Genomic DNA, 13,522 nt, shown 5'->3' on the forward strand with positions numbered 1-13,522 from the left:
ATTCATCCGTTTGGTTACTTTTTGCTCCAGAGGAAGTTGAATATCCTACATTGAAAATATATAACAAAGTATCAAAGTTCTACCAAAATAACCAATAAATTAATAATAAGATTAGGGTAAAATATATGGTATAATATGGACTCATCAGTTGTTATAAAGTTAAACGACCACACGTACTTCATGTCACTCTGTTTGTGTTGTTCACGTGTTTGACTTGAAATTCGACACATATGATAAAGTGTGTTGAGAATGAGTTCCACATCAATAAAAGGAATGATCTTATATGAACTTGTAAGTAAGTCATTTCCCTTAAGTGTGTAATTGGCCTTTTGTTTAATAAAGAATAAAGGTAGTGAGACCACATTTTTGTACTACTTTTGCCATTTGTGTACCACATGATGTGGCAAATGATGCATATAAACAAGATTCAATGAGAAAAATTCTTTAACTAACATGACATTTTCCTCATATAGCCTCAGCTCAATTAAAGAGAAATAATAGTTCCCTTGAATACGTTATTTGATGTGCCATTGCAAACGTCAAGTAACAAGTGGCTAAGCGACGTGCCTTTGTACAAATACGCAAATGTCATCCTTACGAAATTTTAGAAATTTTAACATTGTGGCTTAGTTGGTGTAGACCAAAAGGCAAAATCACCATTTCTTTCTCATCCCTTCCATAGCCACTCCCTCCTCTAAGAGAAATTTTTAGTTGTGACAGGAACACAGATGGTACACCACGTGTTTTTATGTAAGTGGTAGAAAATTTTAATTTTTAAGTTATTAACTTTTTAACACACATAACCCACCATTTATATAAGGACACGTGGTATACCACCTCGTGTGATGGTTACACTGAAAAATCTGTTCTCCCCTAGTGTGAAAGGAAGGACACGAAAGATTTCTTTGACTATCCGACTATATAAGCCAAAAAATGCCTCAAATGTTGTAACCTTCCACTTTCTCTCAAAATCAACAAGTGATTTTGATGTAAGACAAGATTGGTGTGAATTACTGCAAAGAATAGTAAGCGCTTTATAATTGACAAGAAAGGATGTGTAACCACCCATCCCTAAAAATTATGATTTTTATCATTTTTAAATGTGAATTTACAAAAATGCCCTTCGAGGCAAAGATATTGACTTTTGTGGACCATTTTGTCATGTCATGTAAGGTTTATTTTCTTGGCGTATTCAATTAGTACTCGTCACTACGAACATGTGGGCATAAACATAATGTAATTTGGAGTTATAACGAAGATTCTACGAACTTTTAAACGTCGAGGATATTTTGGGTAAATTGATAATTAATTGAACATGTGGTATTTTGTCGGACCGTTGGATGAGTGCCACGTGGGGCCACCCCCACTTTTCTGGAACACTCTCTCTCTTTCTTTTTCTTCTTTCTTTCGTAGCTCCTCTCTACTCTCTTAACTCTCTCTCTTGGCTCTTCCTTTCTCCAGTGAAACAAGCCACCATCATCACCAAATCTTTCAGCTTGTTGAACATCAAAAATCAAAACCACCATTATCTGCATGTCTTCACTACCATAAACCCAATTTTGAGTTTTGTTTCATTGAAAATAAACTTGAAACACGAGTTCAAAGAACAAGGTTTTGGGCCGAGACTTCTAGGCGTGATTCAGATAACTTCCAGCCATATTTTGAACTCTAAACAGGTATAAATTGATTCCTCTCGTCGATTAGATAAATTTTCATGTTTGGATCATTTAATTTGGTGAAGAAATGAGAACGTTATAACAATTTAAAGTTTGCCCAGTTTCCGGCGACCTCCGCCACTTTCGAGTCATTTTCCAATCACATCCCGATGAGATAGCAATCGTCCAAGGTATCAATCTCTTCATCTCATCGAAAACTATGATTTTCATTTTCGAATCACTTGATTCCGTTGAGTATTGACAAAGTTATGGACGTTGAAAGGTTGCCCAGAAATTCTGGCGAATTTCCCTGTTTTCCCACGGATAGCCATCTTTTAGGCCATTTTTTGGCCATCTCCAGCGACCATTTGGACTCCAAGCAGTTATAATTTTGTTATATACATCTCTAGCTTCAATTTGGTATATTATGATTCAAATTTGGTTGAGAAACAAGTGAGATTTGGAGCTCTAAAGATTGCTCAGGAAATCTACAAAATCTGCAAAATCCGGCGAAGTAGCTTTAAGGTCCGCCACTTGATTAGAATAGTAATCGATGATCCGACCGTTGGATCATCACCAAACTTTAATACATTATAGTACATAATATTTGAAGACCATAGGAACTTACGGATTGGGAATCCGACTTATGGATCTTTCCGAATTAGACTTGTAAGTTCATAAAATAAAACGTTGACCGACACTTGAATTTGCAATTGGCAAAGATCAAACCGTTGGATCATAATGAAATTTTAGTCTGTTATTATAGAAGCATAATGTGGATCTTTGGAATACGGATCATAAATCTGAGTAGTAGATCTTCCGGATCGAGTTATGTAGGGTTGTGGACCCCCCCCGGTTGACCATTGACCAATGGTTGACTTTTGATCAATGGGTTACAAATCATTCTAGAACGTCATTGGGGGATCTGTTAAGTTGCATGTTATATTAATAAGAATTTTGAGATGTGGTTTGATAATTGTTCTAGGCGCCGATCGTTCGTGATGCCTCGATGCTTGTGCTAGGGAGTTGTAGCGCAGACTCCAGGTGAGTGTGCTTTTGGTTTTCTATATATACGTATATATGTTTTCCATTTTCCCAGAAATTCTTTTAAATGGATTTACGTTTTTAAATGCCATGTCAATTACATTACATTTTAGTATATGCATTAGTATAGATATGCATATTATTGCATGACGTTGCGGACGCCCAGGTAAGTTTTAGGTGAGTGCATATTGATGATAGTGATTGCGGTGTGTATGGTTATGTTTAGATGCATTTAGTGCTCATTATCCTGCACCTTGGTGTTAGTGCTCTGCCCGAGGCTAGGGCCTAACCTTCACGTAATTGTTCACCTCTTACACCACACGCTCACCTTGGATCCAAGGCAGGTGCCAGCCTGTCTTACAGACCACATTAGGTGGTTCCGACTCGTAGGTGACTTGCGATTCTTTGCACAACCTTCACGCGATCATAGCACTTAAGCGTATCTATTTACACCCAGCCTGTTGTACAGACCACAGTAAGTGGTTCCGACTCGTGTGTAGGAATTGGTAGATGAGCTATAGGTTCAGTCGTACAAGTCACGTTAGGTGACTCCAGCTAACATATCATTTTATATTGATTCACAACACTTGGCTTACATATTTATTACTGAGATACTTGACATGGTACATACTTTGGTTTTCATTGCTCTTAAGCCTAATTTCTATATACATATGTATTATTAATTTCTGGGAAATTATACGGGTTTTATAGTGAGGGGTTATTATATTTTTGGAAAGAGAAATGGTTTCAAAAAGCTTTATTTTTGCCCATTCACTTTTTCTGTTTTTTTTTCGCCCCTCTAGGTTTTAGCTGCTAAAAGTTCGTATCGACAAGGATTCTTGGCAAATCTTAGTATAGGTGGCTACCTCTGAGGGTATGACCCTTACCCACACTACTGTACTTTACTTATGCTCTGACGTCGCGTGTGAAATGGGTTCATTCCCGCTCACAGCGCACTCTTGTCTTTAGGCACTTTTAGGTTTAAATTTATTCACATTTTCCACATCACCATACTTTATGACTTCGTCACCTTCCATGTGTCGGCCAACACAGCTCGATTCGGAGTTCTAGTAGACATTCCGGGTCAGGGTGTGTTAGGATGCATGAGAAAAAACTCCACTCAAATATCAATACAACGTTATAAGGAAGAAAAATATTTTGTTGAGATTTTTGGGTTACTTGAGAAATAGATTGAATGAACACACAAGGCCACATCAGAAATTTAGAGATTTGGGGTCCAAACCCCGTTTTAGGTCCATGACACCTCTCCAAAAAGAGCGTGATGTCCAGATTTAAACTCATTGCTTTGCTATGATGTATGATGGATTTTAACCATCTAAGGTCATTTAGACTTCATAAACCGCAAAATACAGTTTGTTTCAAATTTCAGACTTTTCAATTTTTTGTCCAAATTTATGTCGTTTTTTTTCCAAAGACCCTTGAGCCTTTGTAAGGTTGTGTTTAATTTTATTTAAGCCATTTGGCTCCCAATGTAATGCATCAATTTAGAAACAATCAAACGACATTTCAGTTCTATTCCAATCTCTGGTGGATTCCAGGAAACTTGGTTCTTCGAAGGCATAAGTTTGTAACCCTTTTATGCAGTGGCGAAGCCATGATTTGCCGAGGGGAGGGGCTAAATTCAAAAGAGTGCAAGGTTCAATCGAAACGGTTGCCTTCACATTGGAGAGGGCAAAGTTTTGAATCAATATTCATAACAGAAAACAGTCTATCCATCAAATCGGTTGTAAGCGGTAAGATCAAAGGCATGTAAGAAGCTTAAATTGGTAAGAATTAGATTCTAAAAAACATTAGGCGCTAGTCAGGCAGCGGACTGGGGCCTACCAATTAGGCGCTTAGGCGAGATTTAGGTAGGAACCTAGATGGATTTAAATGTCTTTTATTGTAAAATAAGCATTACACGATATTTACATTATTTTAAAAAAAATTAATACAACATTTATAGATAATGTGAGAGTTTAAGATAAATACGCTGGGGTTTTAAAAAGAGAAAAAAAATACATACAAAAATAATAAATAAATAAAAGAAAAGAGAAGAGAAAAATGGGTTAACAAACCACAAAAAAAATGTGTTGTCATAATTTAAATTTAGATCATTGATTAAGTTGATTCTTTTTTAAACGTTTGATTTGGATTTAATTTGTCAACATAAGTCTAGCGATATACGACTTGTTGGTAATTGAACTATGTAAAAAAGTAGTTATGCTCATTTATAAGTGTGTTTACGCTAAAAGCCTAAAAGTGCATTCATTAGTTTATTCAATATCTAAATGCTTCTTCGTGAAAGACTTCCTGAAGAATAATCTGACAAAAAGCACTTCGAGAACTTAGAAAGATGTAAATTTTTATGGCAGATGTAACTAAAAGTGCTCTTTAGCCATTCCAATGGCATTGCCCAACAGGTCCATCCATACATACATGCATAAAAAAAAGGAAAACTTTAGGGGAGGAAGCCGAGAGGTAATGGGGACAGGTGGTCCTCCCATCATATTTTAATATTTGTTTTTCAAATTAAGCCCAAATGCCCAAACACACCGTTTCACTTATTTTAATATTAATTTTTTTTTTCAAGTTTTCCCTTCCCTGCGCAGCCATGAAGAACTGCTGCAGTTGTAGCAATTGTGAGTTGCAATCCGGCGAAACCAGAGGTGCTATGGGGCAGCAAACCATGATTTCTGGGCATGTTTTCCTGTGAGAGAAGGGGCGGACCCCTCCCGAGCCTTAACAGCTTCGCCACTGCACGCGCAGCGTTTGTGCAGCTGCAGCAAAAAACATGGCTTCATTTCCGGCGAGAGGAGGGGCGGGTACTCGCTCCTGGGCTTCATTTCCAGCGAGGGGAGTGGCGGCCGCCACTCCTCCCCCTCACGTGGCTTCGCCACTACTTTTATGCTTATGCTATGTTAATTGGTATCAGAGCAGGAATTTTCCTTGTTCTAATAAAAATCAATCATGGGAGGTATAAACCTTTCTTCAAGACTGATTGTGAGAGGATTGCTATTTGTGGCACACCAAAGATCGTCTATGGTGGTTGCAAACCCAATCTTTTATTGATGGTGAATGCGTTGGAGGATTTGCCTTAAGCAAAACTCGTCAGCTTGATCTTGAGGATCCTCTTTTTGAGGTTGGTGAATATATAGAAAATTTTCTTAATTGGTTTCAGTTGTGGAGCAACTCTTCAAAGAAATAACTATTCCAAAGGAGAAGATGATCAATATAGCCGCTTTCATTTAAAGGGAAATATTGTTTTTAGGTGGAATAGTTTGCAAAAGGTCAAGCTAAGTCAAGTCACCACCATTGAATCAAGTAGGTTAAGCTGAGTCAAGTCACCACCACTGAATCAAGTAGGTTAAGTTGAGTCAAGTCATCATTGCTGTCACGACCACCACCACTAGCACATTTCTTAGCTATTATCCTCTTATTTATATATTAATGACTTTAGATAACTTAAATTCTATATTTAAATTTCACTTTTCTATTAAGAAGAAAATTGACATATACAAGATATTAAAATTCTATCATTGTGTATTCTTTTGTAATCTAAAATTTGTTCCTCCCAATACAAGGTTATTTTCAAGGAAAAATTACACATACATCATACTTTTAATACTTAATTGTATGTTGAGACAATACTTTTTAAACATTTCAAGAAGAGACAAAAATCGATACATGTAGAAGATAACCTCATTAGGCCTGGCAAACGGGTCGTGTCAGTCGTGTTCGTGTCGTTTTCGTGTAACACCTGTTATCTTAACGGGTCGTGTCGTGTCACACCCGTTATCTTAACGGGTCCTTAACAGGTCGTGTCACTTTACCCAACGGGTAAAGTGACCCGACCCGTTATGACCCGTTAAGAAAAATATTTTTTTTTTCTTAAATTTGCACATACCACACATTGCCACATAAATATTACTTCAAAACATTAAAACACATTTGTCGTTTAAGTACTACATCTACACTCGAAAATAAGAGCCTAATAAAAAAATAATACATACACTACTAATCTATTACAAATTTTAAATGTGCAAGGATATGCAAAATGAAACAGTTTTTGTTTTCAAGGTTGTGAAATCTTTCTCAAAAGTTTAAACCTCAATTTACAAAATCCTCGATTTACATCGATCATCATGAAATTGCATTGGAACTTTGGCTTGATCTATTGCCTTCAAGAGTTATGTTGATGATGTTTTCAGTAAGGTTTTCCACGTCATAACTATCTTCTGCATAAACTAAGCATAGAAAAACCAAACATTAAAAATCATTCAAATTATGAGAAGTTTACCAAAATGATTATGAAAAAAAATAAAACAATAGTACTATACCATACTTTTATTAAGTATAAACATAAGATTTTGTGGTATCCACTAGTGTAAATATTTTAAATTGAAGATCGAATTCAATCATTGTATTCATATAAGGTCAAGGAGTGTAGTTGTAAAAAATCATCAAAATCGGAGTTAAATTAACCGTTAAATCGTGATTTTTCGTTTATAACCGTCGAAAAGTTTTGTCCCGTTACGTGCTCTCTGAATGTTTGTTTTTTGCAATTTTTGGCGTATGCGATCTCGAAATATATACAAACATGTTTGACGGTTGGATCATTGAAAATAGTTTCGTAGAATGAGTATCCCATCAAAACAATAGATTCACTAATACTTAAGAGTTTATTCATAATTTTATTAAGTATAAAATAAGATTTTGTGGTTTCCACTAGTGTAAATATTTTAAATTGAAGATCGAATTCAATCATTGTATTCATATAGGGTCAAGGAGTGTAATTGTAAAAAATCATCAAAATCGGAGTTAAAATGACCGTTAAATCGTGATTTTTCGTTTATAACCGTCGAAAAGTTTTGTCCCGTTACTTCATCTCTGAATGTTTGTTTTTTGCAATTTTTGGCGTATGCAATCTCGAAGTATATATAAACATGTTTGACGGTTGGATCATTGAAACTAGTTTCGTAGAATGAGTATCTCATCAAAACAATAGATTCACTAATACTTAATAGTTTATTCATACTTTTATTAAGTATAATATAAGATTTTGTGGTATCCACTCGTGTAAATATTTTAAATTGAAGATCGAATTCAATCATTGTATTCATATAGGGTCAAGGAGTGTGGTTGTAAAAAAACATCAAAATCGGAGTTAAAATGACCGTTAAATCGTGATTTTTCGTTTATAACCGTGGAAAAGTTTTGTCCCGTTACTTGATCTCTGAATGTTTGTTTTTTGTAATTTTTGACGTATGCGATCTTGAAGTATATACAAACATGTTTGACGGTTGGATCTTTGAAAATAGTTTCGTAGAATGAGTATCCCATCAAAACAATATATTCACTAATACGTAATAGTTTATTCATACTTTTATTAAGTATAATATAAGATTTTGTGGTTTCCACTAGTGTAAATATTTTAAATTGAAGATCGAATTCAATCATTGTATTCATATAAGGTCAAGGAGTGTAGCTGCAAAAAATCATCAAAATCAGAGTTCAAATGACTGTTAAATCGTGGTTTTTTTTTTTATAACTGTCGAAAAGTTTTGTCCCGTTAATTGATCTCTGAATGTTTGTTTTTTGTAATTTTTGACGTATGCGATCTCGAAGTATATACAAACATGTTTGACGGTTGGATCTTTGAAACTAGTTTCGTAGAATGAGTATCCCATCAAAACAATAGATTCACTAATACTTAATAGTTTATTCATACTTTTATTAAGTATAACATAAGATTTTGTGGTATCCACTAGTGTAAATATTTTAAATTGAAGATTGAATTCAATCATTGTATTCATATAAGGTCAAGGAGTGTAGTTGTAAAAAATCATCAAAATCGGAGTTAAGTTAACCATTAAATCGTGATTTTTCGTTTATAACCGTCAAAAAGTTTTGTCCCATTACTTGCTCTCTGAATGTTTGTTTTTTGCAATTTTTGGCGTATGCGATCTCAAAATATATAAAAACATGTTTGACGGTTGGATCATTGAAACTAGTTTCGTAGAATGAGTATCCCATCAAAACAATAGATTCACTAATACTTAAGAGTTTATTCATACTTTTATCAAGTATAACATAAGATTTTGTGGTATCCACTAGTGTAAATATTTTAAATTGAAGATCGAATTTAATCATTGTATTCATATAGGGTCAAGGAGTGTAGTTGTAAAAAATCATCAAAATTGGAGTTAAAATGACCGTTAAATCGTGATTTTTCGTTTATAACCGTCGAAATGTTTTGTCCCGTTACTTGATCTCTGAATGTTTGTTTTTTGCAATTTTTGACGTATGCGATCTCGAAGTATATATAAACATGTTTGACGGTTGGATCATTGAAACTAGTTTCGTAGAATGAGTATCCCATCAAAACAATAGATTCACTAATACTTAATAGTTTATTCATACTTTTATTAAGTATAATATAAGATTTTGTGGTATCCACTAGTATAAATATTTTAAATTGAAGATCGAATTCAATAATTGTATTCATATAAGGTCAAGGAGTGTAGCTGCAAAAAATCATCAAAATCAGAGTTAAAATGACCGTTAAATCGTGATTTTTCTTTTTATAACCGTCGAAAAGTTTTGTCCCGTTAATTGATCTCTGAATGTTTGTTTTTTGTAATTTTTGACGTATGCGATCTCGAAGTATATACAAACATGTTTGACGGTTAGATCTTTGAAACTAGTTTCGTAGAATGAGTATCCCATCAAAACAATAGATTCACTATTACTTAATAGTTTATTCATACTTTTATTAAGTATAACATAAGATTTTGTGGTATCCACTAGTGTAAATATTTTAAATTGAAGATCGAATTCATTACTTGTATTCATATAGGGTCAAGGAGTGTAGTTGTAAAAAATCATCAAAATCGGAGTTAAAATAACCGTTAAATCGTGATTTTTCGTTTATAACCGTCGAAAACTTTTGTCCAATTACTTGATCTCTGAATGTTTGTTTTTTGCAATTTTTGGTGTATGTGATCTCGAAGTATATATAAACATGTTTGACGGTTGGATCATTGAAACTAGTTTCGTAGAATGAGTATCCCATCAAAACAATAGATTCACTAATACTTAAGAGTTTATTCATACTTTTATTAAGTATAACATAAGATTTTGTGGTATCCACTAGTGTAAATATTTTAAATTGAAGATCGAATTCAATCATTGTATTCATATAGGGTCAAGGAGTGTGGTTGTAAAAAATCATCAAAATCGGAGTTAAAATGACCGTTAAATCGTGATTTTTCGTTTATAACCGTCGAAAAGTTTTGTCCCGTTACTTGCTCTCTGAATGTTTGTTTTTTGCAATTTTTGGCGTATGCGATCTCGAAGTATATACAAACATGTTTGACGGTTGGATCGTTGAAATTAGTTTCGTATAATTCGTATCCCATGAAGTTCAATGGTGTGTGTGTGTATATATATATATATTTATTTATTAAGTAGATTTAAATCTATTTATTTTGTATGTATAATTATTATAGTTTTTAGGGGTATAAAATTTAATATATATATATATATATATAATTATTATAGTTAATATTTTGGGTATAATTATTATAGTATATATAATTATTATAGTTAATTTAATATATATATATATATATATATAATTATTATAGTTTTTAGGGGTATAAAATTGTTAAATTAATATATATATAATTATTATAGTATTTTTTTAGGGTTATAAATTATTAAATTAATATTCTGCTTATCGTGTATCGTGTTACCCACGTGTATACCCGAACAAACCCGTTATCTTAACAGGTGCTTATCGGGTTACCCGATAACGACCCGTTTCGTTATCGTGTTGACCCGAACACCTGTTAATTTCGTGTCGTGTCATGTCGGGTTATCGGGTCGTGTCAGGAATTGCCAGGCCTAAACCTCATGGACTTTCTTTTTTGGAGTGTAAGTTACCAAAATACCCTTTATATCTAATAACCATTTCTTTTAAAATTTAAAAACATAGAAATCAATATGTAGATAAACTGACTGTCATTAGAAAAATAAATTGGGTAATTGTTGAGATATCATGAACCCACGAAGAGTGAAATTGTGCTTGTGTTTTGGCTATTCATGCCCCTCGAAAAGGAATTGTTTTTTTTTTAATCAAACTAAAATGCTTCCATTAAATAAAAAGGCAAGTATAAAGAAAAGGCAGCCCAAAAGACAACCCACCACCTAAATACAAGCCCAACAGTAAAAAAGAAAATATAGTAGATAGGGCCAAAAGTGATCAACTGAACAACAACAAAAAAAATCCTAAGATTGGAATGGAAACCAGCAGCCACCAAATGCGCCTTGTCACGCCCTGACCCGCGAATAAAGACTATCCACGAGCTAGGGTGTGAGTCATATTGACACACCCCGACCGAGATCAAGGTATGCTGGCCGTCACGAGAGGGTGACGTAGCCATGTGCACAATGTGGAAGCAATAAGGATAAGAAATATATGAATAATTAAAAACCGAAACTATTAGAGTGCACTAGTAAACAGGAAGTGTTAGGAGTAAGATACAAAAGTAAATACTCCTAATCAGAACATAACAAGTCTAGGTGCAGTCCAGTAGGACAAGTTCTAGTTATACAGTACCATAAGATGTCCTATAATTATTTTATTATGTCAGAACCGCCGACGTCCTCAAGGCCACCAACAACAAGCTTACCTAAAACCTGGAGGGGCGTAAAACAGAAAACGTGAATGGGCAAAAACAAATGTTTTACAAAACCAATTCATTTATCAACATTTCTAACCCCTCGCTGTAAAACATGTATAATTTTTCCTAGAATCAGAATATAAGCATATACATAAATATATATGTAAATATATCAATTCAAATCATGCTTCACATAATAATATTCATATGTATGCCATGCCAAGATATAACAGAGTAAGTAATTCAGGTGAGAATAACTTCATAGAAATATGAAATATTAGCTGGAACCCCTGTGGTAGTCTGTATGGCTGAATTCATAACTCAAAAGTCAATCTAGCCGGAGTCATTATGATGACCTATACGGCACTATACTGCCCAAGAGTCAGAACCAAATGAAAAGGTCTGTACGACAATACTGGGAGTAATATAATTATGCTTAATACTATTTTCAGATAATAGCTGGGCGATAAATCGCTAGTCACCTATGAGTCGGAACCATAGTAAAGGTCTGTACGACAAGACTGTGCACCTAAATTGGATCCAATATGAGCATCTGGTGTGGGAGGTGACATTATAAACAGGTATGTGCCATATCTCTGGCTAAATCACAATCACCCTAGGTGCAGTTTTATGAGGTCAATGTTATTCAATCACATATCACATCATCGATAATTCACATAACCAAACATAACTCACCTGAGCTTACCTGAGCGTCCACAGTACCACAACTATATATAATGCATCATCTACCAATTCATATACAAAATATAAATTCATATGCATGGCATTCAAGGCATAATCTCATTTAAACATATGATTCTGGAAAAATAACAAGTATATAAATATATACTGAAAACCAAAAGCCCACTTACTGGTATGTCGAAGGGTCGTAGCCCCTGAGTCGCCCTTGAACGCGCTCATCCTCGGGATAAGTCTCACCTATATGCGAATTAACTATAAAAACGTTATTTAAAGCACATAGACAAAACTAGCTAATAACTTCTCAAACAATGCTCAAATGGGGTGTTTGAAAATACCAATGTGATCTACACAACTCCACGAACATCCCCATATTTTTAGAAAAAATTTCCGACCACCCACACGCTGGCCAAGGCACGGCCAAACGCGCCGCCCACGCGCGAGCACGTGCTTGGCACACCAACGGCAACAGTGATGCCATTAGGAATATTTCGTGGAATATTCCGTTAAAGTTAACTAATGTCGTTGGAATATTCTGTCAAAGTTGACGGAATATTCCGTCATCCCTAACCTCGAACCTCCGACAACCGTTGCTGGCGCCGGAGACTGGGTAAAACTTAAAACCTTGATATCTCGGTCGATTTTCATCCAAATTTCATGAAATTAGTGCCAAATTAAAGCTCTCAACTTGTAGAACATTCCCATACCTGTTTTAAGACCTAAATCTCACCGAATCTCGCCGGAGAATTTTGAGAAAACCGGCCAAGCTTGAAACTAACGATCCCGACGTCCAAATTGCTTGGTTTTTCTTCTTCGAGCTTCGTAGGGATGTTCTAAAGCTTCCTACAAGCTTCAAATCACCTGAAACCTTCACATTTACGTGTGCATGAACAGTGCACCAAATCGGAGTTTATGGTTTCTCGGGTTTTTCAAGGTTTCACGTTCTAAAAATAGTACAGTTGTACTCAGGAGCTTGCAAGGAACAAGAATATTACATTTTTAATGTCGATATGTGCCTGAAATGGATACTAGAAGTGATGTGAAATAATCCAACACGCAAATTAAACCCTATTGATAACAATTGTAGTATTAAGCAAGTAGGGATCGTTCTAAACCGGGAATTAACTAGGGCTGCTAATCTACTTAAATTAAACTCTAAAACACTAAACTAGACTTAAAAATACAAGACTAGACTTTTAGAACTCAAAACTGACTCAAAACACTCAAAACAGCAAAACTAACTTAAAAAGACTCAAAACAGGTTCTAAGGACTATTTGGACAAATTTAACACTAATGAGACTCAAAACACTAATTTGGACAGATTGAAACACCTTTTTAACTAATCTAAAACACTTAATTGAAGAGGAGATTGATTTGGACGAAATTAATTAAATTAAACAAATTGTAAACTAAAGCAAACTAGATATGAAATTGGG

Source organism: Malus sylvestris, chromosome 16 (assembly GCF_916048215.2).
Source record: "Malus sylvestris chromosome 16, drMalSylv7.2, whole genome shotgun sequence".
Taxonomy (NCBI): Eukaryota; Viridiplantae; Streptophyta; class Magnoliopsida; order Rosales; family Rosaceae; genus Malus; species Malus sylvestris.